The sequence below is a fragment of the Ovis aries genome, chromosome 4 (assembly GCF_016772045.2).
Source record: "Ovis aries strain OAR_USU_Benz2616 breed Rambouillet chromosome 4, ARS-UI_Ramb_v3.0, whole genome shotgun sequence".
In the NCBI taxonomy this organism is placed as follows: Eukaryota; Metazoa; Chordata; class Mammalia; order Artiodactyla; family Bovidae; genus Ovis; species Ovis aries.
The window spans coordinates 95,953,606-95,981,159 of record NC_056057.1 but is presented as its reverse complement, the minus strand read 5'-3'; the positions used below and the strand labels follow the sequence as shown (position 1 = coordinate 95,981,159).

The 27,554-nt window shown below is 57.7% G+C and overlaps 2 protein-coding genes across 8 annotated transcripts in view; one reads left to right on the top strand and one right to left on the bottom strand.

The window, feature by feature from the left end:
• Positions 1 to 27,554, bottom strand: part of MEST (mesoderm specific transcript) — a 92,792-nt gene that overhangs the window by 22,851 nt on the left and 42,387 nt on the right. For all 4 annotated transcript variants that reach the window (XM_042248842.2, XM_042248840.2, XM_060414839.1 and 1 more), the window contains exon 12: positions 1 to 27,554. This exon is cut by the window's left edge and continues 22,851 nt beyond it; it is cut by the window's right edge and continues 25,533 nt beyond it. The gene's annotated coding sequence lies outside the window, so the exon portion shown is untranslated.
• The window catches only part of COPG2 (COPI coat complex subunit gamma 2), a 163,228-nt gene that overhangs the window by 111,329 nt on the left and 24,345 nt on the right, over positions 1 to 27,554 (top strand). The window lies entirely within an intron of this gene.

The window sequence follows — 27,554 nt, the reverse complement described above, 5'->3', positions numbered from 1 at the left end:
CCCTCTCTGCCCCTCCTCCAGAGGCATGCCCCTGCTGCTGACTGCCACGTCCTGGTCCAGACGGTGCTCCACTGCATCCATTCTCTCCGGAAACAGCCAGAAGGAGCCTGCATTTCCGGTCTGCCATTCTGGAACAGGTGGCTGCTTCTGGGCCCTCTCTGTTTGTTCTCACCTTGCCCATCTCCACCGCGCCACTGCCTCTAGCTGCTCATCCTGCGCTGGCCGTATCCCATCTCTCCCAGTTCCTCACTCGCCTGGCCTGCGCTGTGCTCTTCCTCCTGCAGGGGCTTCCTCATGCCCTGGGCCCACTTTGGGGCAGGTTCTCCACACCCACTCGCTCCTAGCTCCCTGCCGTCCCTCTGAGCACAGTGTGTTCCCCGACGCTCTGAACAAGCCTCTCCTGCTGGGCGCCATCGCCTCACCTTCCTCACTGTCTGATCTGTCAGACCCCCTCTCCTCCACCACACTCTCCCACCAGCTGGAGACGACTCACCAAACCTCCTTCCTCTGGGCCCCATTTCCAGGTCTCTGCTGCTTTGCAGTTACTGCACACATGGCAAAGGAGCAGTCTTCCCTGAACATGTGACAGTCTCAGCTGCCACTGTGACCCCTCCAGCTGGACTCAGTCATCCCCTCTGCTCTGCGTGCCCTCCTCAGTCCCCTGTCCGCTGCTGGCCCAGTTCAGTCGTCTCTGCCTCACTCTCACTGTGACACACTGTGCTGAATCCACAGGCTCCGCCCACCAACCCCTGACCCAGAGCCAGGCTGAGCTCATCTCTCAGAGCCCACGACCCCACATCGTCGCTCCCTGTCCTAACCTTCCACGTCTCCATCCAGACCCTCATCGTGCTCTCTCCTGACACAGCTCTCGAGGCCCCCTGGCCTCTGATTCTCTTCCTTTTCCTTCCATCACAACCCTCTGACCTTCACACCCTCCTGCCCCCACTCCTGCCAGCCCCTCTCCCTACACCTCCACACACAGTCTGGACATGCACAGGGCCCTGGTCCGCTGTCCTGCCCTCCTCCTCCTCCCTCCGGGCAGTCCCTTCTCCCCCCACAAGCCCTCCTGCACTGGGCTCGCCTGCCTCTCAATGCCACACTCCGCACGCCCTCCTCCCGCCCGCATTTCATGGCTCTCAAGACTCTGATGGTGTCTTTGGTCCACTTCTCCTCTTTCTCAGTGCTCGTCATTTGTCCCTTTCAATAGTTCATCCATCCTCGTTTCAGATCTGTGAACCCCTGCCCTTTTGGTGATCTTCTCCATCTGTCTTTCCTGCCCTTCAGGTGCTTCCCTTCCACCTTTCCTGCAGCAACTCTCCTTTTGTCCTCTCTGGGGAGACTCAGCATTCCCACCCTCCCTCTTCCAGGGTTGGTGTCACCCCCAACACTGGACTTGTGATCAGCCCACAAGCTCAGTTAAAGTAGATGACACACATAGAACCTGGTACTTGATACGTGTCCCGACTCCCATCCCCCCAGCCCCACTGATCTCATCTCTGCTCTCCTGTCTGACCCAGGTAACTTCTACCCACATCCCTACCTCAAACCTCAAGCCCTATCGCCCTGCTCCCACCCTGTCTCAGCTGGATCCGTAATAAGGAGCCTGGCCGAAAAGTGCCACCCTTGCTACAACATTTGAGGCTGTGAGGGTAGCCACTGCTCCCCACCCACTGCTCGCTACCCCCCCCCCGTCTCCACTCTCTCCATGGCTCTGCCCCCACTGGCTGGCCCTCACTGAACTTCCTTCCAATGGCACCTCTGACATCTCTCTGGATTCTTTCCGGCCACCTCCCTCTTCTCATTGTTCTCTTGGTGATAACCTGCCTGTCTCCTTCCTCCTCTCTCCCCTCCCCATCTGCCTCATGCATCTCCCATCACTCTCCATCATCTGTCGCTGGCAGGTGACCCTCCCTTGGTGGTGCACGGAGACCGCCACATGGACACCCCCTCCTGTGACTGTTCCTCGTGTGATCCATTCCTTCCCTTTCCCTCTCTGGCCCTTCTCGAAGGGCCATGATCTCATCTCAATGTTCCTGATGCCCATCAAGTTGCACTGGGTCACCCCTTCTCCACAGAGGGTGCTCCCTCTTGTGACCTGCTCTCCTCGGTCTTTCCTTGCCCTCTATGCCTCATTCTTCTCCCTAAGTCCTGGACTGTCCCTGGCCTGATCCTCCCACTGGCCCCAGCGACCATTTCCCTTTGGCTCCCTTTACCTCAGTCTTGCACTCTCTCTGCCTCCTCTCTCCTCCCTTTTAATCAAGCCATTGCCCACGGGACTTTACACCAGGCCCCCACTTCCCCATCTTGTCCCTGTGCTGCCTCCACAGCTTCATCTCTCCTCCACTGAAAGCAGGGTGCGTCCCTGCCCATTGCGTTGCTCTCCCTGATGACAGGTTGAGAGCCCCCTCTTTCCCTGTAGGCCACCATTCCCTCTCAGCACCCATGTGCATATCTTTCAACCCTCCAATTGCTTCCCATCCCCTTTGGCCTTTCCTGCTCTGTTGTTTGGTTTCAGCCACTGGATGCAGAGTCCCTCACCCCTCAAGCCTCCCACCCACTGCGCTCTCCTCTTATGGCCCTTTCCTGCCCATGGTAATCCCTGCTTTCCCCTGATTCTCTGTGCAGTCTCTCTGTCACTTGCTAATATCCACTCTTCAACAGCCAAGGGATAGCAACGACCCCGATTCTGTGATGGACGGCAAATGTTGGTGCCACCGTAGTTCCCACCCATCCCTATGCCATTACTGAACAAGTTTGCTATCCACACACTGGGCTCAACCCGGTCCTTGCCGGTGTCCCTGAGGTTCTCTGCCAGGGTCTATCTGATGGCGCCACCCTGCTCTGTCCTCTGTGTCAACTGTGGCCCTTTGCGCTTTGCTCTGAGGACCTTGGGTCTTCAAAGGCCCCAGCGATGATATCTCAGCTCTGCTCTGCTCCTGCTGTCTGGCATCAATACCGCACAAAAGCCTCCTGCCTCATGACATCTATCAGAGCCCCGGACCGGGAGCCTCTCAGGCGGCCCTGCTCTTCCTGGCAGTATCCCCTTTACCTGCGTGGAGCCCCAGCAAGTTCATGACATTCTTTCCCCTCTTCACTACCACCTGTTTCTTTCTATTTCCATCGATTCGCCCGACCCAGCTCCTATCCTGAAGATAGCTTCCGCCGCTGCCCACACTCCAGTGTCTCTCTCCAGGCCTGTTGCCACTGGACTGGCTCGGCCCCTCTTCCACTCTTTCTCCTGCTGTTGTCTTCAGGAGCCCCTCTGCTTCCCCCTCAACATCTCATCCTACTCCCTCTCCCAGCTGCCAGTCTTGCGACACATTCGCCAATCTTTCCCCCAACTTCTTTCTGGACCTGCCTTTATGCTCCCCGAATGCCAGCTTCTTGGTCCCCAGCATGCTGGAGTGAATCCAGGCTGTCTGAGCTCACAACAAAACACGCTACTTTGGGGGTTACCATTTTGGCGAAAGTCACTGCTTCCAGGTGCCCCCTGACCTTTCATCATCTCAGCAGGTGTTCCGCGGACAGGGCTGTCTCCATATCTCCAAACCACCACCGCCTCTGCCATCTGACCCGCTCTGACCTCACCCTCCTGTCCTGACTTCCTCCCTGGCCTGGCCTGCGCGGTGCTCTTCCTCCTCCACGAGCTTCCTCGTGCCCCTGGCCCACTCCCGCAGCTCAGTTCTGGGTCCTTCACATCTCTCCTTCTAGCCCGTGCTCAGCCATCTCTTGGTGCACTGCATTCGTGTTCCTCTCAACAAGTCTCTCCTGCCCTGGCTGCCGGGCGCCGTCACGTGAGGTCCCTCGCTCTCCTGGCCCGCTGGACCCCGCTTCCGCTCCATGCTCTCCACCTCCCGCAGACTGCCCACCCATCCTCCTCGTTTCAGGGTCTCTCCTGCTTTGATTCTCTACTGCAACATAGTAAAAAAAAAAAACAAAAAAAAAAACAACCCATCAACCTCTCCTAGCTGAGCTGTGAGATTCTTTCAGCTACACTGTGAGTCTCAGACTGGATTCCATCATCTCCTCTGCTGTGTGCTCATTCTTGATCCTCACCCACTGCTCACCCCACTTCAACCCTCTTTGTGGCAGACACACCTGAATCCACAGGCTCTGCCCACCATCCCGTTCTCAGCCATGTGGACTGACACCGTATTTCTCCTCCAGGACCTCGGAATATCGCTCCCCATAAACTTGCATGTTCCCATCAGGCCCTCATCAAGCACTCCTCTGCCACAGCTCTTGGGGCGTCTCGGCCTGGTTCTCCTGCTTGTCCTTTCACCGCTCACTCGCACCTTTTTCTCACCTTCTTGTCCCTGCGTCTGCCAGCTCTGACCTGACACCTGCACACTCCATCTAGAACTGCACAGACCCTGGCCCTGCTGTCCACTGTGCTCGCCCTTCCCGCTCTCAGTCATCTCTCCCCCAGATGCTGTCCTCCACGGGGCATCCCATCCTGTCTGCACTTTGTTCGTGTGGACGTCCCACGCGGAGCTCTCTGCTCAGAGACATACAACCCAGCTTCCTTTTGCTTCCCACTCCCATTCTCAGCCCTGCTCCTCAGGCTTCCTGAGCCCAGGGAACACAACCATGGTGCCCCACTCTCCACCACAGAAGGTGAAACCTAAACCACCCCCTCTGAAGTCCTTTGTCGGCTACATCCATTTGCTCACTGTCTGCCTCATCCTGGGTCCTTTGCCTCCAGGTCTGACAGTCTGGACTCTGATGCCTCCCTCTGCCACACCCAGGGGCTCATCTGCTCACCCTTCACCTCTCTGCCAGCTCTCCACCTGCCCTTCCCCCCAGTGATTCTCACCCGAGGATGCATGACCCCCAAGGCTGGCCTATCAGCAGCATCTCTGAGGAATGTTTTTGGGTTTTCTTTTTGGATGTTTTTGGGTTTGTTTTTGTTTGGAGCAGAGCACTGCTCACCCTCTGATGTTCTGATAGGCCTCCCTGGGGTCAATGCCCCAGCCCCCCCGCGGGTGAAAACCACCCCCCCCCCAACCCGGGGAAGAATCACTGGTATGGAAGGCCAGCCTGCCTCCCTGGACTGCACTCTCCCCTTGCCAGCTCCTCAAAGATCCCAGCACTGCTCCCCTGACACTGGCCCGGCACTATCCTCCTGAAACCACCTCATTACCTTCCACGTTAGCTCCCTGACACCTGATGTGCCCCAGACACCCCCATCTGCATAGAGCACTTCTGTTGTTAAGCCACACCCCCGCCAACACTCCTCTCCCCATCCCTCACCCTTTATGACTCTCAGGCATTGGGACAGTATCTTTGGTGCAATCCTGTCCTTCTTGGCACTGGCACTGTCCATTACTCCAACTTACTCCTCTTCATTTCAGACCTGACACCGCCCCCTGGGCAGCCTTGCCCCCCGCCCCCCACCAAGTCTCCCTGTCCCTCTGTGTTTCCACTGAGCAGACCTTCCCCTTCCTCCCTTCCTGCAGTGACTCCCCTTTGTCCTCTCTGTGGACTCATGGTCCTTCCGGTCCTCAACCTATAGTCATCACCCCAAGTCTGTGCGTGGCATCGTCTAGAAGCTCAGTTAAACCACATGATGTTCCGAGTATCTGAAGTTGGCTAATAACCACCACCTTGATCCCAAACATCCCCCTCCTATGTCCAGCTCCCTCAAACCTCATCTGAACCCTAACCGAAACCCATTCCCTACCCACCCCTGATACCACCTCCCACTCTGTCTCCTGACCCCATCCCCAGAAGATCTCATCAGTAGTACTGAAGAGCCTGGCCGAAAGCTCTACCCAAGTTACGACATTCCAGGCTGCAGCACCAGCCGCTGTTCCCACCCACTGCTAGCCCCCTGCTTTCCTTCCATGCCTCCCTCCACAAGCCTCAGGCCGCACTGGCTGGCCCTGTAACTCTTAGTCCTTCTGGGTTGCCCAACTGCCAGAATGCGTCTCTGCCACTTCTCTCTTCTCCTTCCCCCTGCTGCTCTCCAGCCCGTGTCCTGTCCCATGCCCTCTGCTCTCTGTCCTCCCTGGGTGCCTCCCAGCACCTGGTCTGTCTCTTCCAGGTGACCCTCCTGTCCTGCCACATCAAGACCCCGTGTGGACGTTCCTTCCCGTGGCCTTTCCTCACATGATCCACTCCTCCCCTTTCCCTCCCTGGCCCAGCGAGAGCGTCAGCCTCTCCTCTAGGCCCATCGTGTCCTCTCCGTGCTGCCTGATGCCTATCGTCACTGCCCTGGGTCATCCCTTCTCCATAGGGGGTGCTCCCTCCTGGGACCTGCTCTGCCAGCTCACACGCCTTCCATCCTCTGCCCTGCCCACTTCTCTCCAGAACCACCCGCTGTCTCTCGTTCAGTCCTTCCGTGGCTCGGGCCCCGGTTTGCTGAAGGGCTCCCTTTCCTTAGCCTGGCACTCTCTTCTTTTCTCACTTCCCTTTTAATCCAGCCACTGCTCACAAGATTTAACTGGGCCCCTGCCTCCCCACCTCCTCCCCTCTCCTCCTCCGTTGCTCCGCCCTCTCCTCCTTGGACCCTGGAATGTACCCCTGCCCATTGCCTTGCTCTCCTGCTCCCTGATGACATGATTCCTGTCTCCCCTTTGCCCACTTTGCCTCTCAGCTGTGCTTTAAGACTGTTCTGGTTCTCCGTCCCATTCTGCCTGCCCCTCTGTTCCCCACATCCAGCCTCCTGATCTGAGCCCCCAACGCCAGTCTCCACCATCCTGCCCTCCACGCTCTCTTCCTTTGCCTCTCTGCCTCCCCCATTTTCTTCTCTGACTAGACCTATGGTTTGAAGGTCCCTGTTTTCCCCTGGTTCCTTGTGTGGAGTCTCTGCCACATTCTAGGCCTCCTCCACCCTTTAGAGGTCCCTTGTAAATACCAGAATCACTGTTGATAAAACTTTAATTCCAGCCACTCCTCTGCCAATTCTATCTGCTCCCCACCCGGGACCCCATCCCCTTGAGTCGCTCCTCCAGCCCCGAGGCTCCCTGCGCTGTTTCTGTGCAGGCTCCCTCATCTCTCCCTGTGCAGAGCTGCCTGCTTCCTCCACGTGACCAGTCATCATGGCCCTGTCTCCAGCTGCTCCCAGGAGTCTTGGGTCTTCACCTAGACCAGGCCGTGGCATCTCACCTGGTCCTCTCTGCTCTGCTCCCACCATGCGCCTTAGTACCGCACAGACCACTCTTTAGGAATTGTGAGGTCAGCAGCTGTCCCCGCAGTCATGAGGTTTCTCTCTGTCCTGTGCCTACTGTCCCTTGTCCCGTAGACTGCCTGCCCAGTCTGCTCCCTGCTCATCACCGCCTAGGATGCCGGTCTCTCTCTATCCAGACTGGGTGGGGATTGGACATTCCTTGCCCCATCCTCTGCCTTTTCTTTAGCTCTCTGAGAAGTACTCCACTTCATGCACAGCATCCACCCTATCCGCTACCTGCTGCCAGTCCCATGAGGTCTTCCCTCTCTGCCCCTCCTCCGGAGGCATGCCCCTGCTGCTGACGGCCACGTCCTGGTCCAGACGGTGCTCCACTGCATCCATGCTCTCCGGAAACAGCCAGAAGGAGCCTGCATTTCCGGTCTGCCATTCTGGAACAGGTGGCTGCTTCTGGGCCCTCTCTGTTTTTTCTCACCTTGCCCGTCTCCACCGCGCCACTGCCTCTAGCTGCTCATCCTGCGCTGGCCCCATCCCACCTCTCCCAGTTCCTCACTCGCCTGGCCTGCGCTGTGCTCTTCCTCCTGCAGGGGCTTCCTCATGCCCTGGGCCCACTTTGGGGCAGGTTCTCCACACCCACTCGCTCCTAGCTCCCTGCCGTCCCTCTGGGCACAGTGTGTTCCCCGACGCTCTGAACAAGCCTCTCCTGCTGGGCGCCATCGCCTCACCTTCCTCACTGTCTGATCTGTCAGACCCCCTCTCCTCCACCACACTCTCCCACCAGCTGGAGACGACTCACCAAACCTCCTTCCTCTGGGCCCCATTTCCAGGTCTCTGCTGCTTTGCAGTTACTGCACACATGGCAAAGGAGCAGTCTTCCCTGAACATGTGACAGTCTCAGCTGCCACTGTGACCCCTCCAGCTGGACTCAGTCATCCCCTCTGCTCTGCGTGCCCTCCTCAGTCCCCTGTCCGCTGCTGGCCCAGTTCAGTCGTCTCTGCCTCACTCTCACTGTGACACACTGTGCTGAGTCCACAGGCTCCGCCCACCAACCCCTGACCCAGAGCCAGGCTGAGCTCATCTCTCAGAGCCCACGACCTCACATCGTCGCTCCCTGTCCTAACCTTCCACATCTCCATCCAGACCCTCATCGTGCTCTCTCCTGACACAGCTCTCGAGGCCCCCTGGCCTCTGATTCTCTTCCTTTTCCTTCCATCACAACCCTCTGACCTTCACACCCTCCTGTCCCCACTCCTGCCAGCCCCTCTCCCTACACCTCCACACGCAGTCTGGACATGCACAGGGCCCTGGTCCGCTGTCCTGCCCTCCTCCTCCTCCCTCCGGGCAGTCCCTTCTCCCCCCACAAGCCCTCCTGCACTGGGCTCGCCTGCCTCTCCATGCCACACTCCGCACGCCCTCCCCCCGCCCGCATTTCATGGCTCTCAAGACTCTGACGGTGTCTTTGGTCCACTTCTCCTCTTTCTCAGTGCTTGTCATTTGTCCCTTTCAATAGTTCATCCATCCTCGTTTCAGATCTGTGAACCCCTGCCCTTTTGGTGATCTTCTCCATCTGTCTTTCCTGCCCTTCAGGTGCTTCCCTTCCACCTTTCCTGCAGCAACTCTCCTTTTGTCCTCTCTGGGGAGACTCAGCATTCCCACCCTCCCTCTTCCAGGGTTGGTGTCACCCCCAACACTGGACTTGTGATCAGCCCACAAGCTCAGTTAAAGTAGATGACACACTTAGAACCTGGTACTTGATACGTGTCCCGACTCCCATCCCCCCAGCCCCACTGATCTCATCTCTGCTCTCCTGTCTGACCCAGGTAACTTCTACCCACACCCCTACCTCAAACCTCAAGCCCTATCGCCCTGCTCCCACCCTGTCTCAGCTGGATCTGTAATAAGGAGCCTGGCCGAAAAGTGCCACCCTTGCTACAACATTTGAGGCTGTGAGGGTAGCCACTGCTCCCCACCCACTGCTCGCTACCCCCCCCGTCTCCACTCTCTCCATGGCTCTGCCCCCACTGGCTGGCCCCCACTGAACTTCCTTCCAATGGCACCTCTAACATCTCTCTGGATTCTTTCCGGCCACCTCCCTCTTCTCATTGTTCTCTTGGTGATAACCTGCCTGTCTCCTTCCTCCTCTCTCCCCTCCCCATCTGCCTCATGCATCTCCCATCACTCTCCATCATCTGTCGCTGGCAGGTGACCCTCCCTTGGTGGTGCACGGAGACCGCCACATGGACACCCCCTCCTGTGACTGTTCCTCGTGTGATCCATTCCTTCCCTTTCCCTCTCTGGCCCTTCTCGAAGGGCCATGATCTCATCTCAATGTTCCTGATGCCCATCAAGTTGCACTGGGTCACCCCTTCTCCACAGAGGGTGCTCCCTCTTGTGACCTGCTCTCCTCGGTCTTTCCTTGCCCTCTATGCCTCATTCTTCTCCCTAAGTCCTGGACCGTCCCTGGCCTGATCCTCCCACTGGCCCCAGCGACCATTTCCCTTTGGCTTCCTTTACCTCAGTCTTGCACTCTCTCTGCCTCCTCTCTCCTCCCTTTTAATCAAGCCATTGCCCACGGGACTTTACACCAGGCCCCCACTTCCACATCTGTCCCTCCGCTGCCTCCAATGCTTCATCTCTCCTCCACTGAAAGCAGGGTGCGTCCCTGCCCATTGCGTTGCTCTCCCTGATCACAGGTTGAGAGCCCCCTCTTTCCCTGTAGGCCACCATTCCCTCTCAGCACCCATGTGCATATCTTTCAACCCTCCAATTGCTTCCCATCCCCTTTGGCCTTTCCTACTCTGTTGTTTGATTTCAGCCCCTGGAAGCAGACTCCCTCACCTCTCAAGCATCCCACCCACTGCGCTCTCCTCTTATGGCCCTTTCCTGCCCATGGTAATCCCTGCTTTCCCCTGATTCTCTGTGCAGTGTCTCTGCCACTTGCTAATGTCCACTCTTCAACAGCCAAGGGATAGCAAGGACCCCAATTCTGTGATGGACGGCAAATGTTGGTGCCACCGTAGTTCCCACCCATCCCTATGCCATTACTGAACAAGTTTGCTATCCACACACTGGGCTCAACCTGGTCCTTGCCGGTGTCCCTGAGGTTCTCTGCCAGGGTCTATCTGATGGCGCCACCCTGCTCTGTCCTCTGTGTCAACTGTGGCCCTTTCCGCTTTGCTCTGAGGACCTTGGGTCTTCAAAGGCCCCAGCGATATCTCAGCTCTGCTCTGCTCCTGCTGTCTGGCATCAATACTGCACAAAAGCCTCCTGCCTCATGACATCTATCAGAGCCCCGGACCGGGAGCCTCTCAGGCGGCCCTGCTCTTCCTGGCAGTATCCCCTTTACCTGCGTGGAGCCCCAGCAAGTTCATGACATTCTTTCCCCTCTTCACTACCACCTGTTTCTATTTCCATCGATTCGCCCGACCCAGCTCCTATCCTGAAGATAGCTTCCGCCGCTGCCCACACTCCAGTGTCTCTCTCCAGGCCTGTTGCCACTGGACTGGCTCGGCCCCTCTTCCACTCTTTCTCCTGCTGTTGTCTTCAAGAGCCCCTCTGCTTCCCCCTCAACATCTCATCCTACTCTCTCTCCCAGCTGCCAGTCTTGCGACACATTCCCCAACCTTTCCCTCAACTTCTTTCTGGACCTGCCTTTATGCTCCCCGAATGCCAGCTTCTTGGTCCCCAGCATGCTGGAGTGAATCCAGGCTGTCTGAGCTCACAACAAAACACGCTACTTTGGGGGTTACCATTTTGGCGAAAGTCACTGCTTCCAGGTGCCCCCTGACCTTTCATCATCTCAGCAGGTGTTCCGCGGACAGGGCTGTCTCCATATCTCCAAACCACCACCGCCTCTGCCATCTGACCCGCTCTGACCTCACCCTCCTGTCCTGACTTCCTCCCTGGCCTGGCCTGCGCGGTGCTCTTCCTCCTCCACGAGCTTCCTCGTGCCCCTGGCCCACTCCCGCAGCTCAGTTCTGGGTCCTTCACATCTCTCCTTCTAGCCCGTGCTCAGCCATCTCTTGGTGCACTGCATTCGTGTTCCTCTCAACAAGTCTCTCCTGCCCTGGCTGCCGGGCGCCGTCACGTGAGGTCCCTCGCTCTCCTGGCCCGCTGGACCCCGCTTCCGCTCCATGCTCTCCACCTCCCGCAGACTGCCCACCCATCCTCCTCGTTTCAGGGTCTCTCCTGCTTTGATTCTCTACTGCAACATAGTAAAAAAAAAAAACAAAAAAAAAAACCATCAACCTCTCTTAGCTGAGCTGTGAGATTCTTTCAGCTACACTGTGAGCCTCAGACTGGATTCCATCATCTCCTCTGCTGTGTGCTCATTCTTGATCCTCACCCACTGCTCACCCCACTTCAACCCTCTTTGTGGCAGACACACCTGAATCCACAGGCTCTGCCCACCATCCCGTTCTCAGCCATGTGGACTGACACCGTATTTCTCCTCCAGGACCTTGGAAAATCGCTCCCCATAAACTTGCATGTTCCCATCAGGCCCTCATCAAGCACTCCTCTGCCACAGCTCTTGGGGCATCTCGGCCTGGTTCTCCTGCTTGTCCTTTCACCGCTCACTCGCACCTTTTTGTCACCTTCTTGTCCCTGCGTCTGCCAGCTCCGACCTGACACCTGCGCACTCCATCCAGACCTGCACAGACCCTGGCCCTGCTGTCCACCGTGCTCGCCCTTCCCGCTCTCAGTCATCTCTCCCCCAGATGCTGTCCTCCACGGGGCGTCCCATCCCCTGTCTGCACTTTGTTCGTGTGGATGTCCCACCCGGAGCTCTCTGCTCAGAGACATACAACCCAGCTTCCTTTTGCTTGCAACTCCCATTCTCAGCCCTGCTCCTCAGGCTTCCTGAGCCCAGGGAACACAACCATGGTGCCCCACTCTCCACCACAGAAGGTGAAACCTAAACCACCCCCTCTGAAGTCCTTTGTCGGCTACATCCATTTGCTCACTGTCTGCCTCATCCTGGGTCATTTGCCTCCTAGTCTGACAGTCTGGACTCTGATGCCTCCCTCTGCCACACCCAGGGGCTCATCTGCTCACCCTTCACCTCTCTACCCAGCTCTCCACCTGCCCTTCCCCCCAGTGATTCTCACCCGAGGATGCATGACCCCCAAGGCTGGCCTATCAGCAGCATCTCTGAGGAATGTTTTTGTGTTTTCTTTTTGGATGTTTTTGGGTTTGTTTTTGTTTGGAGCAGAGCACTGCTCACCCTCCGATGTTCTGATAGGCCTCCCTTGGGGTCCATGCCCCAGCCCCCCAACGGGTGAAAACCACCCCCCCCCACCCCGGGGAAGAATCACTGCTGTGGAAGGCCAGCCTGCCTCCCTGGGCTGTACTCTCCCCTTGCCAGCTCTTCTAAGGTCCCAGCACTGCTCCCCTGACACTGGCCTGGCACTATCCTCTTGGAACCACCTCATTCCCTTCCATGTTAGCTCTCTGACACGTGACGTGCCCCAGACCCCCCTCTGCATTAGAGCACTTCTCTTGTTAAGCCACACCCCCTGCCAACACTCCTCTCCCCATCCCTCACCCTTTATGACTCTCAGGCATTGGGACAGTATCTTTGGTGCAATCCTGTCCTTCTTTGCACTGGCACTGTCCATTACCCCAGGTTACTCTCTTCATTTCAGACCTGTGACACCGCCCCCCTGGAGAGCCTTGTCCCCTCCGTCCCCCGCCAAGTCTCCCTGTCCCTCTGTGTTTCCACTGAGCAGACCTTCCCCTTCCTCGCTTCCAGCAATGACTCCCTTTTGTCCTCTCTGTGGATTCACTGGTCCTCCCGGTCCTCAACCTGTAGTCATCACCCCAAGACTGGGCATGTCATCAGTCCAGAAGCTCAGTTAAACTACATGATGTTCCCAGTATCTGATGTTGGCACATAACCCACCCCACACCTTGATCCCAAACATCCCCCTATCAGCTCTGTCAAACCTGACCTGAACCCCAACCCAAATCCATTCCCTACCACCCCTGATACCACCTCCCACTCTGTCTCCTGACCCCATCCCCAGAAGATCAGATCCCTAGTACTGAAGAGCCTGGCCGAAAGCTCTACCCAAGTCACGACATTCCAGGCTGCAGCAGCCGCTGCTCCCACCCACCCCTAGCCCCCCTTTCCTTCCATGCCTCCTTCCACAAGCCTCAGCCCGCACTGGCTGGCCCTGTAACTCTTAGTCCTTCTGGGTTGCCCAACTGCCAGAATGCGTCTCTGCCACTTCTCTCTTCTCCTTCCCCCTGCTGCTCTCTAGCCTGTGTTCCTTTCCCTGCCCTCTGCTCTCTGTCCTCCCTGGGTGCCTCCCAGCACCTGGTCTGTCTCTTCCAGGTGACCCTCCTGTCCTGCCACATCAAGACCCCATATGGACGTTCCTTCCCGTGGCCTTTCCTCACGTGATCCACTCCTCCCCTTCCCCTCCCTGGCCCAGTGAGAGCGTCAGCCTCTCTAGGCCCATCGTGTCCTCTCCGTGCTGCCTGATGCCTATCGTCACTGCCCTGGGTCATCCCTTCTCCATAGGGGGTGCTCCCTCCTGGGACCTGCTCTGCCAGCTCACACGCCTTCCATCCCCTGCCCTGCCCACTTCTCTCCAGAACCACCCGCTGTCTCTCGTTCAGTCCATCCGTGGCTCGGGCCCCGGTTTGCTAAAGGGCTCCCTTTCCTTAGCCTGGCACTCTCTTCTTTTCTCACTTCCCTTTTAATCCAGCCACTGCTCACAGGATTTACACCAGGCCCCTGCCTCCCCACCTCCTCCCCTCTCCTCCTCCGTTGCTCCGCCCTCTCCTCCTTGGACCCTGGAATGCACCCCTGCCCATTGCCTTGCTCTCCTGCTCCCTGATGACATGGTTCGGATCTCCCCTTTGCCCGCTTTCCCTCTCAGCTGTGCTTTAAGACTGTTCTGGTTCTCCGTCCCATTCTGCCTGCGCCTCTGTTCCCCACATCCAGCCTCCTGAATGAGCCCCCAACGCCAGTCTCCACCATCCCACGCTCTCTTCCTTTGCCTCTCTGCCTCCCCCATTTTCTTCTCTGACTAGACCTATGGTTGAAGGTCCCTGTTTTCCCCTCGTTCCTTGTGTGGAGTCTCTGCCACATTCTAGGCCTCGTCTACCCTTTAGATGTCCCTTGTAAATACCAGAAGCACTGTTGATACCACTTTAATTCCCAGCCACTCCTCAGCCAATTCTATCTGCTCCACACCCGGGACCCCATCCCCTTGAGTCGCTCCTCCAGCCCCGAGGCTCCCTGCGCTGTTTCTGTGCAGGCTCCCTCGTCTCTCCCTGTGCAGAGCTGCCTGCTTCCTCCATGTGACCAGTCATCATGGCCCTGTCTCCAGCTGCTCCCAGGAGCCTTGAGTCTTCACCAAGACCAGGCCGTGGCATCTCACCTGGTCCGCTCTGCTCCCACCATGCGCCTTAGTACCGCACAGACCACTCTTTAGGAGTGATGAGGTCAGCAGCTGTCCCCGCAGTCATGAGGTTTCTCTCTGTCCTGTGCCTACTGTCCCTTGTCCCGTAGACTGCCTGCCCAGTCTGCTCCCTGCTCATCACCGCCTAGGATGCCGGTCTCTCTCTATCCAGACTGGGTGGGGATTGGACATTCCTTGCCCCATCCTCTGCCTTTTCTTTAGCTCTCTGAGAAGTACTCCGCTTCATCCACAGCATCCACCCTATCCGCTACCTGCTGCCAGTCCCATGAGGTCTTCCCTCTCTGCCCCTCCTCCGGAGGCATGCCCCTGCTGCTGACGGCCACGTCCTGGTCCAGACGGTGCTCCACTGCATCCATGCTCTCCGGAAACAGCCAGAAGGAGCCTGCATTTCCGGTCTGCCATTCTGGAACAGGTGGCTGCTTCTGGGCCCTCTCTGTTTGTTCTCACCTTGCCCATCTCCACCGCGCCACTGCCTCTAGCTGCTCATCCTGCGCTGGCCACATCCCACCTCTCCCAGTTCCTCACTGCCTGGCCTGCGCTGTGCTCTTCCTCCTGCAGGGGCTTCCTCATGCCCTGGGCCCACTTTGGGGCAGGTTCTCCACACCCACTCGCTCCTAGCTCCCTGCCGTCCCTCTGAGCACAGTGTGTTCCCCGACGCTCTGAACAAGCCTCTCCTGCTGGGCGCCATCGCCTCACCTTCCTCACTGTCTGATCTGTCAGACCCCCTCTCCTCCACCACACTCTCCCACCAGCTGGAGACGACTCACCAAACCTCCTTCCTCTGGGCCCCATTTCCAGGTCTCTGCTGCTTTGCAGTTACTGCACACATGGCAAAGGAGCAGTCTTCCCTGAACATGTGACAGTCTCAGCTGCCACTGTGACCCCTCCAGCTGGACTCAGTCATCCCCTCTGCTCTGCGTGCCCTCCTCAGTCCCCTGTCCGCTGCTGGCCCAGTTCAGTCGTCTCTGCCTCACTCTCACTGTGACACACTGTGCTGAATCCACAGGCTCCGCCCACCAACCCCTGACCCAGAGCCAGGCTGAGCTCACCTCTCAGAGCCCACGACCCCACATCGTCGCTCCCTGTCCTAACCTTCCACGTCTCCATCCAGACCCTCATCGCGCCCTCTCCTGACATAGCTCTCGAGATCCCTTGGACTCTGATTCTCTTCCTTTTCCTTGCATCACAACCCTCTGACCTTCACACCCTCCTGCCCCCACTCCTGCCAGCCCCTCTCCCTACACCTCCACACGCAGTCTGGACATGCACAGGGCCCTGGTCCGCTGTCCTGCCCTCCTCCTCCTCCCTCCGGGCAGTCCCTTCTCCCCCCACAAGCCCTCCTGCACTGGGCTCGCCTGCCTCTCCATGCCACACTCCGCACGCCCTCCCCCCGCCCGCATTTCATGGCTCTCAAGACTCTGACGGTGTCTTTGGTCCACTTCTCCTCTTTCTCAGTGCTTGTCATTTGTCCCTTTCAATAGTTCATCCATCCTCGTTTCAGATCTGTGAACCCCTGCCCTTTTGGTGATCTTCTCCATCTGTCTTTCCTGCCCTTCAGGTGCTTCCCTTCCACCTTTCCTGCAGCAACTCTCCTTTTGTCCTCTCTGGGGAGACTCAGCATTCCCACCCTCCCTCTTCCAGGGTTGGTGTCACCCCCAACACTGGACTTGTGATCAGCCCACAAGCTCAGTTAAAGTAGATGACACACTTAGAACCTGGGACTTGATACGTGTCCCGACTCCCATCCCCCCAGCCCCACTGATCTCATCTCTGCTCTCCTGTCTGACCCAGGTAACTTCTACCCACATCTCTACCCCAAACCTCAAGCCCTATCGCCGCAGCTCCCACCCTGTCTCAGCTGGATCTGTAATAAGGAGCCTGGCCGAAAAGTGCCACCCTTGCTACAACATTTGAGGCTGTGAGGGTAGCCACTGCTCCCCACCCACTGCTCGCTACCCCCCCGTCTCCACTCTCTCCATGGCTCTGCCCCCACTGGCTGGCCCCCACTGAACTTCCTTCCAATGGCACCTCTGACATCTCTCTGGATTCTTTCCGGCCACCTCCCTCTTCTCATTGTTCTCTTGGTGATAACCTGCCTGTCTCCTTCCTCCTCTCTCCCCTCCCCATCTGCCTCATGCATCTCCCATCACTCTCCATCATCTGTCGCTGGCAGGTGACCCTCCCTTGGTGGTGCACGGAGACTGCCACATGGACACCCCCTCCTGTGACTGTTCCTCGTGTGATCCATTCCTTCCCTTTCCCTCTCTGGCCCTTCTCGAAGGGCCATGATCTCATCTCAATGTTCCTGATGCCCGTCAAGTTGCACTGGGTCACCCCTTCTCCACAGAGGGTGCTCCCTCTTGTGACCTGCTCTCCTCGGTCTTTCCTTGCCCTCTATGCCTCATTCTTCTCCCTAAGTCCTGGACTGTCCCTGGCCTGATCCTCCCACTGGCCCTAGCGACCATTTCCCTTTGGCTTCCTTTACCTCAGTCTTGCACTCTCTCTGCCTCCTCTCTCCTCCCTTTTAATCAAGCCATTGCCCACGGGACTTTACACCAGACCCCCACTTCTTCATCTGTCCCTCCGCTGCCTCCACTGCTGCATCTCTCCTCCACTGAAAGCAGGGTGCGTCCCTGCCCATTGCGTTGCTCTCCCTGATCACAGGTTGAGAGCCCCCTCTTTCCCTGTAGGCCACCATTCCCTCTCAGCACCCATGTACATATCTTTCAACCCTCCAATTGCTTCCCATCCCCTTTGGCCTTTCCTGCTCTGTTGTTTGGTTTCAGCCACTGGATGCAGAGTCCCTCACCCCTCAAGCCTCTCACCCACTGCGCTCTCCTCTTATGGCCCTTTCCTGCCCATGGTAATCCCTGCTTTCCCCTGATTCTCTGTGCAGTGTCTCTGCCACTTGCTAATGTCCACTCTTCAACAGCCAAGGGATAGCAAGGACCCCGATTCTGTGATGGACGGCAAATGTTGGTGCCACCGTAGTTCCCGCCCATCCCTATGCCATTACTGAACAAGTTTGCTATCCACACACTGGGCTCAACCCGGTCCTTGCCAGTGTCCCTGAGGTTCTCTGCCAGGGTCTATCTGATGGCGCCACCCTGCTCTGTCCTCTGTGTCAACTGTGGCCCTTTGCACTTGTTCTGAGGGACTTGGGTCTTCAAAGGCCCCAGCGATGATATCTCAGCTCTGCTCTGCTCCTGCTGTCTGGCATCAATACCGCACAAAAGCCTCCTGCCTCATGACATCTATCAGAGCCCCAGACGGGAGCCCCTCAGGCTACCCTGCTCTTCCTGGCAGTATCCCCTTTACCTGGGTGGAGCCCCAGCAAGATCATGACATTCTTTCCCCTCTTCACTACCACCTGTTTCTTTCTATTTCCATCGATTTTCCCGACCCAGCTCCTATCCTGAAGATAGCTTCCGCCGCTGCCCACACTCCAGTGTCTCTCTCCAGGCCTGTTGCCACTGGACTGGCTCGGCCCCTCTTCCACTCTTTCTCCTGCTGTTGTCTTCAGGAGCCCCTCTGCTTCCCCCTCAACATCTCATCCTACTCCCTCTCCCAGCTGCCAGTCTTGCGACACATTCGCCAATCTTTCCCCCAACTTCTTTCTGGACCTGCCTTTATGCTCCCCGAATGCCAGCTTCTTGGTCCCCAGCATGCTGGAGTGAATCCAGGCTGTCTGAGCTCACAACAAAACACGCTACTTTGGGGGTTACCATTTTGGCGAAAGTCACTGCTTCCAGGTGCCCCCTGACCTTTCATCATCTCAGCAGGTGTTCCGCGGACAGGGCTGTCTCCATATCTCCAAACCACCACCGCCTCTGCCATCTGACCCGCTCTGACCTCACCCTCCTGTCCTGACTTCCTCCCTGGCCTGCGCGGTGCTCTTCCTCCTCCACGAGCTTCCTCGTGCCCCTGGCCCACTCCCGCAGCTCAGTTCTGGGTCCTTCACATCTCTCCTTCTAGCCCGTGCTCAGCCATCTCTTGGTGCACTGCATTCGTGTTCCTCTCAACAAGTCTCTCCTGCCCTGGCTGCCGGGCGCCGTCACGTGAGGTCCCTCGCTCTCCTGGCCCGCTGGACCCCGCTTCCGCTCCATGCTCTCCACCTCCCGCAGACTGCCCACCCATCCTCCTCGTTTCAGGGTCTCTCCTGCTTTGATTCTCTACTGCAACATTGTAAAAAAAAAAAAACAAAAAAAAAAACCATCAACCTGTCCTACCTGACCTGTGAGATTCTTTCAGCTACACTGTGAGCCTCAGACTGGATTCCATCATCTCCTCTGCTGTGTGCTCCCTTCTTGATCCTCACCCACTGCTCACCCCACTTCAACCCTCTTTGTGGCAGACACACCTGAATCCACAGGCTCTGCCCACCATCCCGTTCTCAGCCATGTGGACTGACACCGTATTTCTCCTCCAGGACCTCGGAATATCGCTCCCCATAAACTTGCATGTTCCCATCAGGCCCTCATCAAGCACTCCTCTGCCACAGCTCTTGGGGCATCTCGGCCTGGTTCTCCTGCTTGTCCTTTCACCGCACACTCGCAACTTTTTGTCACCTTCTTGTCCCTGCGTCTGCCAGCTCTGACCTGACACCTGCGGACTCCGTCCAGACCTGCACAGACCCTGGCCCTGCTGTCCACCGTGCTCGCCCTTCCCGCTCTCAGTCATCTCTCCCCCAGATGCTGTCCTCCACGGGGCGTCCCATCCCCTGTCTGCACTTTGTTCGTGTGGACGTCCCACCCGGAGCTCTCTGCTCAGAGACATACAACCCAGCTTCTTTTTGCTTCCCACTCCCATTCTCAGCCCTGCTCCTCAGGCTTCCTGAGCCCAGGGAACAACACCATGGTGCCCCACTCTCCACCACAGAAGGTGAAACCTAAACCACCCCCTCTCAAGTCCTTTGTCGGCTACATCCATTCGCTCACTGTCTGCCTGGCCCTAGTCCTTTGCCTCCAAGTCTGACAGTCTGGACTCTGATGCCTCCCTCTGCCACACCCAGGGGCTCATCTGCTCACCCTTCACCTCTCTGCCAGCTCTCCACCTGCCCTTCCCCCCAGTGATTCTCACCCGAGGATGCATGACCCCCAAGGCTGGCCTATCAGCAGCATCTCTGAGGAGTGTTTTTGGGTTTTCTTTTTGGATGTTTTTGGGTTTGTTTTTGTTTGGAGCAGAGCCCTGCTCACCCTCTGATGTTCTGATAGGCCTCCCTTGGGGTCCATGCCCCAGCCCCCCCGCGGGTGAAAACCACCCCCCCCCACCCCGGGGAAGAATCACTGCTGTGGAAGGCCAGCCTGCCTCCCTGGGCTGCACTCTCCCTTTGCCCGCCTCTGGCTTCCCATCAGCTGTCAGTTCCCCAAAGATCCCAGCATTGGCCTGGCACTGTCTTGTTAGAACCAGCTCATTCCCTTGTATATGAACTCATTGACACCCGACTTTCCCCAGAACCCTGTCTGCATTAAACACTATTCTTTTCACATACCCATATTTATATAACCTTTATGCCTCTCAAGCACTGGGACAATATCTTTGGTATAAACCTGTGCTCCTCGGTGGTGCCACTGTCCATTGTCCCAGGTTACCACTCCTCATTTCAGACCCGCAACACCGTCCCCTGGTGAGCCTTGTCCCCCACCCCGTCTCCCTGTCCTTCTCTGTTTACATCAAGCGGATCTTCCCCCTCCTCCCTTCCTGCAGACACTTCCCTTTGTCCTCTCAGTGTGGACTCACTGGTCTTCCCAGTCCTCAGCCTGTAGTCATCACCGCAACACTGGACGGTCTATCAGTCCAGAAGCTCAGTTAAAGCACATGATGTTCCCAGTGCCTAGAGATTGGTTCACGTTCCCCCACAATCTCCCACCCTAATAATCCCAACCGTGCCCTCCCCACCCTAACCCAGTCCCTCCCACTTCATCCAACCTCCCATCCCATACCCACCTCCCACCGCACCTCCACCCTTCCCACACACCCACTGATCCCAATCCCTTCCCAAAACCCCTTCCCACTCCCTACCCCCACCTCCCAGCCCATCCTGTTCAGTCCCCCCTTCCCCCAGCGGATCCATAGTAGTAAAGAGCCTGGCAAAGAAGTTCTACCCCAGCCACGACATTCAAGGCTGCAGTAGCAGCCGCTGCTCCCACCCACCGCAAGCCACCCCTTTCCACGCCTCCCGCCCCAAGCCTCTGCCCCCACTGGCTGGCCCTGTAACTTTTAAGTCCTTCTGGTTGGCACCTCGAGATCTGCCTGGATTCCGACCTGCCCACCTCTCTCTTCCCTTTGCTCTATCTGCTGCTGTCCAGCCTGTGTCCCTTCCCCTGTCCTCTGCTCTCTGTCCTCCCTGGGTCCCTCCCAGCACCTGGCCTGTCTCTGCCAGGTGACCCTCCTGTCCTGCCACATCAAGACCCCATATGGACGTTCCTTCCCATGGCCTTTCCTCACGTGATCCACTCCTCCCCTTCCCCTCCCTGGCCCAGCGAGAGCATCAGCCTCTCCTCTAGGCTCATCGTCTCCTCTCCGTGCTCCCTGATGCCTGTCGTCACTGCCCTGGGTCATCCCTTCTCCATAGGGGGTGCTCCCTCCTGGGACCTGCTCTGCCAGCTCACACGCCTTCCATCCCCTGCCCTGCCCACTTCTCTCCAGAACCACCCGCTGTCTCTCGTTCAGTCCTTCCGTGGCTCGGGCCCCGGTTTGCTAAAGGGCTCCCTTTCCTTAGCCTGGCACTCTCTTCTTTTCTCACTTCCCTTTTAATCCAGCCACTGCTCACAGGATTTACACCAGGCCCCTGCCTCCCCACCTCCTCCCCCTTCCTCCTCCGTTGCTCCGCCCTCTCCTCCTTGGACCCTGGAATGCACCCCTGCCCATTGCCTTGCTCTCCTGCTCCCTGATGACATGGTTCGGATCTCCCCTTTGCCCGCTTTCCCTCTCAGCTGTGCTTTAAGACTGTTCTGGTTCTCCGTCCCATTCTGCCTGCCCCTCTGTTCCCCACATCCAGCCTCCTGATCTGAGCCCCCAACGCCAGTCTCCACCATCCTGCCCTCCACGCTCTCTTCCTTTGCCTCTCTGCCTCCCCCATTTTCTTCTCTGACTAGACCTATGGTTTGAAGGTCCCCGTTTTCCCCCCTGGTTCCTTGTGTGGAGTCTCTGCCACATTCTAGGCCTCTTCTACCCTTTAGAGGTCCCTTGTAAATACCAGAAGCACTGTTGATACCACTTTAATTCCAGCCACTCCTCTACCAATTCTATCTGCTCCCCACCCGGGACCCCATCCCCTTGAGTCGCTCCTCCAGCCCCGAGGCTCCCTGCGCTGTTTCTGTGCAGGCTCCCTCGTCTCTCCCTGTGCAGATCTGCCTGCTTCCTCCATGTGACCAGTCATCATGGCCCTGTCTCCAGCTGCTCCCAGGAGCCTTGGGTCTTCACCAAGACCAGGCTGTGGTCTTTAGGCTCCCTTTTCCTATCTCAGCTTCCTTCTGTCTTCCTTCTTGGTCAAGCCATTGCCCACAATTCCTTACCCCAGGTTGCCGCTTCCTCCTCTTCTTCCTTCCCTGGCTGCCGCTGCTTCCATTTCTTCTCCAGCAGCTCCCATGCTGCACCCCTGCCAACTGTCCTGTACCTCACGTTCCCCCCTGAACCAGGTCCCCCTGACCCTCTTTCCCTCTTGGCCACATTCCATTCACCCCACCTGTGTGCAGATTTCTGTGACCGCCACCCCCCCACCACTCTCCATCCATCCCGTTCTGCCTTGTTCCCTCTGTTGTCCGTCAGCTCTCAGCCTCTCAAACAAGAGACCCTGACCTCCTAACCCCATCACCCCACCCCTTGCTCTCCCTGCTCTGTGGCCTTTTGCTTCCAACATTACCTTCTTGGACTACAACCCCCATACTAGCCAAGGTCCCTCCTCCTGGGCAGAGTCTCTGTGCACATGCTGGACCTCCACCCTCTCCAGCCCCAGGAAGAGGAGAAGCGCAGACCAGAGACCGCCACCCAGGGTCACCTCCACCTGATGCTGCCCCTGAGTCCCTCACTCGGCAGTGAGCGTCCTCCTTTCTGACCCCATTTACTGCCACTGGTCCCTTTTCCTCCCAGCCACTGCCCTGAGCCAGCTGGAACCCCACAGATCGCCTGTGTGGCTGCCACACTCCAGTGTGCGGCTCCCTTTGCACACTGGTCATGCACTGAACTGACAGCCCCTGTCCTCCTTTTCTCCCACAAGACCCTCTACTTCGGCTTCAACACCCCCTTCCGCCTGCCAATTCTGGAGCAATTCATGGGTCTTTTCCTTGATCTCTGCTCCCTCCTGCCATGAGGCTCCACCTGTTGTCAGCCTCTTCCTCTTTAATACGGGGAAGGAGTCCTTCTGCTCTCCCCCACCTTTTCTGGCCCACCTTGCAGAAGCTTGGTGCTTCTGTGGGCTTCTGTCTGGCCTGGCATGTCTGCCCATGCCCTACACCAACACAGCTGTCTCCCACGGTCTTCAGGGGGCCAGCACCTCTGGCCACCACCCCATCCTCCCCGGCCGTCTCTCGCCACTTCTATTTCCCTCGCTGGCCTCATGTATGCTTTGCTTTGCCTCCTGCACGGACTTCCTCATGCCCTCAGTCCGTTACTAGGGGCAAAAGTTCCTGGATTCTTCACATGCACTCCCACCTACACACTCTATCCCACCCCACACTTGGTGCAGGGCTTTCCTGACCTTTTCAACAAGCCTCTCCTGCCTTAGACACCAGGCTCCACAGCGAGCCCGTCCTCACTCTTAGCACCTCTCTTGATCCCATTCTCCCTTGTTAGGAGACTGCTCAGTCGCGTTTCCAGGTCTCTGGTGCTCTTCAGTTACTGCCTACATAGCAAAGGAGTAGTCGTCCCCGAGCTACGTGATGTCCTTCAGCTGCCACTGTGAACCTTCTGGCTGCAGTCAGTTGTCTCCTTTGCCCTGTGCTCCCTTCTCCACCCATCACCTTCTGCTCACCCCAATACAGCCATCTTTGTCTTTGTTCAGAAACACTGTACTGAATCCACATGCTGCACCGCACCAACCCTGCTCACTTCCTGGGAACACAGTCTGCGGTTTCCTTCCAGGTGCCCAACATGTCGCCGCCCATAACCTTACATATCTCTATTCAGACTCCTCCGTTGCGTACTTTTTTGACAAAGCTCTCAGGGAGCCTTTTCTCCTGATTCCCCTTCTTCCTCCCACAGTGGCACTTCCTGCTCTTCTCTCACTCTGCACTTGCTGATGCCAGATCCACACCACAGCTCTCAGTTTCACCCTGCACAATCATGGGTGCACCTTCCAGCCTCCTTGTCTTCTCCTCGTTCCTCCCTCCCATGCAGTCATCTCTCCCCCAAACACTCCTCTAGACTGTCCTCTCCCGTCCCCTCTGCCCCTTCCCTCAGCGTGAATGTCCCTTCCTATCTGGTGCTCTCTCTGCTCAGTACATATGACCCACCATCTGTTCAAGCTGTCCTCCCATCCCTCTCAGCCCTAAGACCCTCAGGCATCCTCAGCTCTGGGACCACCACATTGGCAATTCTCTTCTGACGCATTACAGTAATTCCAACCCACCCCACCCCTTCATTCACATGCCTGGTCGGCTATATCCATTTGCTCGCTGTCTGCCTGGTCCTGGGTCCTTTCCTCCAAGTCTGACAGTCTGGACTCTGATGCCTCCCTCTGCCACACCCAGGGGCTCATCTGCTCACCCTTCACCTCTCTGCCCAGCTCTCCACCTGCCCTTCCCCCCAGTGATTCTCACCCGAGGATGCATGACCCCCAAGGCTGGCCTATCAGCAGCATCTCTGAGGAATGTTTTTGGGTTTTCTTTTTGGATGTTTTTGGGTTTGTTTTTGTTTGGAGCAGAGCACTGCTCACCCTCTGATGTTCTGATAGGCCTCCCTTGGGGTCCATGCCCCAGCCCCCCCGCGGGTGAAAACCACCCCCCCCACCCCGGGGAAGAATCACTGCTGTGGAAGGCCAGCCTGCCTCCCTGGGCTGTACTCTCCCCTTGCCAGCTCCTCAAAGATCCCGGCACTGCTCCCCTGACACTGGCCCGGCACTGTCCTCCTGGAACCACCTCATTCCCTTCCATGTTAGCTCTCTGACACGTGACGTGCCCCAGACCCCCCTCTGCATTAGAGCACTTCTCTTGTTAAGCCACACCCCCTGCCAACACTCCTCTCCCCATCCCTCACCCTTTATGACTCTCAGGCATTGGGACAGTATCTTTGGTGCAAACCTGTCCTTCTTGGCACTTGCACTGTCCATTACCCCAGGTTACTCCTCTTCATTTCAGACCTGTGACACTGCCCCCCTGGGGAGCCTTGCCCCCCCCCCAGTCTCCCTGTCCCTCTGTGTTTCCACTGAGCAGACCTTCCCCTTCCTCGCTTCCAGCAGTGACTCCCCTTTGTCCTCTCTGTGGACTCACTGGTCCTCCCGGTCCTCAACCTATAGTCAACACCTCAACACGGCGTGTCATCAGTCCAGAAGCTCAGTTAAAGTACATGATGTTCCCAGCATCTGAAGTTGGCTCATAACCCACCCCGCACCTTGATCCCAAACATCCCCCCCCAGCTCTGTCAAACCTGACCTGAACCCCAACCCAAGCCCATTCCCTACCCACCCCTGATACCACCTCCCACTCTGTCTCCTGACCCCATCCCCAGAAGATCTCATCCGTAGTACTGAAGAGCCTGGCCGAAAGTTCTACCTCAGTCACGACATTCCAGGCTGCAGCAGCCGCTGCTCCCACCCACCGCTAGCCCCTCTTTCCTTCCACGCCTCCTTCCACAAGCCTCAGCCCGCACTGGCTGGCCCTGTAACTCTAAGTCTTTCTGGGTTGCCCGACTGCCAGAATGCGTCTCTGCCACTTCCCTCTTCTCCTTTCCCCTGCTGCTCTCCAGCCCGTGTCCCTTCCCCTGCCCTCTGCTCTCTGTCCTCCCTGGGTGCCTCCCAGCACCTGGTCTGTCTCTGCCAGGTGACCCTCCTGTCCTGCCACATCAAGACCCCATGTGGACGTTCCTTCCCATGGCCTTTCCTCACGTGATCCACTCCTCCCCTTCCCCTCCCTGGCCCAGCGAGAGCGTCAGCCTCTCCTCTAGGCTCATCGTCTCCTCTCCGTGCTCCCTGATGCCTGTCGTCATTGCCCTGGGTCATCCCTTCTCCATAGGGGGTGCTCCCTCCTGGGACCTGCTCTGCCAGCTCACACGCCTTCCATCCCCTGCCCTGCCCACTTCTCTCCAGAACCACCCGCTGTCTCTCGTTCAGTCCTTCCGTGGCTCGGGCCCTGGTTTGCTAAAGGGCTCCCTTTCCTTAGCCTGGCACTCTCTTCTTTTCTCACTTCCCTTTTAATCCAGCCACTGCTCACAGGATTTAACTGGGCCCCTGCCTCCCCACCTCCTCCCCCTTCCTCCTCCGTTGCTCCGCCCTCTCCTCCTTGGACCCTGGAATGCACCCCTGCCCATTGCCTTGCTCTCCTGCTCCCTGATGACATGGTTCGGATCTCCCCTTTGTCCGCTTTCCCTCTCAGCTGTGCTTTAAGACTGTTCTGGTTCTCCGTCCCATTCTGCCTGCCCCTCTGTTCCCCACATCCAGCCTCCTGATCTGAGCCCCCAACGCCAGTCTCCACCATCCTGCCCTCCACGCTCTCTTCCTTTGCCTCTCTGCCTCCCCCATTTTCTTCTCTGACTAGACCTATGGTTTGAAGGTCCCCGTTTTCCCCCCTGGTTCCTTGTGTGGAGTCTCTGCCACATTCTAGGCCTCTTCTACCCTTTAGAGGTCCCTTGTAAATACCAGAAGCACTGTTGATACCACTTTAATTCCAGCCACTCCTCTGCCAATTCTATCTGCTCCCCACCCGGGACCCCATCCCCTTGAGTCGCTCCTCCAGCCCCGAGGCTCCCTGCGCTGTTTCTGTGCAGGCTCCCTCGTCTCTCCCTGTGCAGATCTGCCTGCTTCCTCCATGTGACCAGTCATCATGGCCCTGTCTCCAGCTGCTCCCAGGAGCCTTGGGTCTTCACCAAGACCAGGCTGTGGTCTTTAGGCTCCCTTTTCCTATCTCAGCTTCCTTCTGTCTTCCTTCTTGGTCAAGCCATTGCCCACAATTCCTTACCCCAGGTTGCCGCTTCCTCCTCTTCTTCCTTCCCTGGCTGCCGCTGCTTCCATTTCTTCTCCAGCAGCTCCCATGCTGCACCCCTGCCAACTGTCCTATACCTCACGTTCCCCCCTGAACCAGGTCCCCCTGACCCTCTTTCCCTCTTGGCCACATTCCATTCACCCCACCTGTGTGCAGATTTCTGTGACCACCACCCCCCCACCACTCTCCATCCATCCCGTTCTGCCTTGTTCCCTCTGTTGTCCGTCAGCTCTCAGCCTCTCAAACAAGAGACCCTGACCTCCTAACCCCATCACCCCACCCCTTGCTCTCCCTGCTCTGAGGCCCTTTGCTACCCATGTGATCTTCTCAGGCTAGCGCTCTGACACCGCACAGGTTTTGGCAGTGCCTCCTCTCCCCCAGTTTCTCTGGGCGGAATCTCTCCACTATATTAGACTCCCACCCTTTGCAGTGCCCCCACCATAAGCAGCGCGTGGGCTCAGCCGTGGTTGTGAGCCTCCTCTGTGGCTCCTCCTCCCTCGTCCACCACTTCTTGGCACACCTGCTGCCCCACACTGGACTCGCCCACTTGTGCCCACACTGAAGGCACTGAGAGTGCCTGCCGGTGCTTTGCAGAGCCCATCTCGCTAGGTAGCGCCGCACCGTTTCCTCATGCACGCCCGTTGCTGGGCCCCTCCCCGCTTGCTCCCGAGAGCCCCGGAATCCCAGCTCTGCTCCTGCTGTCTCCATTCAATAGCACAGATTTCCAGTCCTCTTACCTGCAAGATCTGCCAGCATCCCCAGACTGGGCGCTGTTCACATGGCCTTCACCTTGTCCATGGTGCCCCTTTTCCTGTGTCCGACCCCTGGCACCCCCATGAGCTGTTCTCCCCTCTGCTG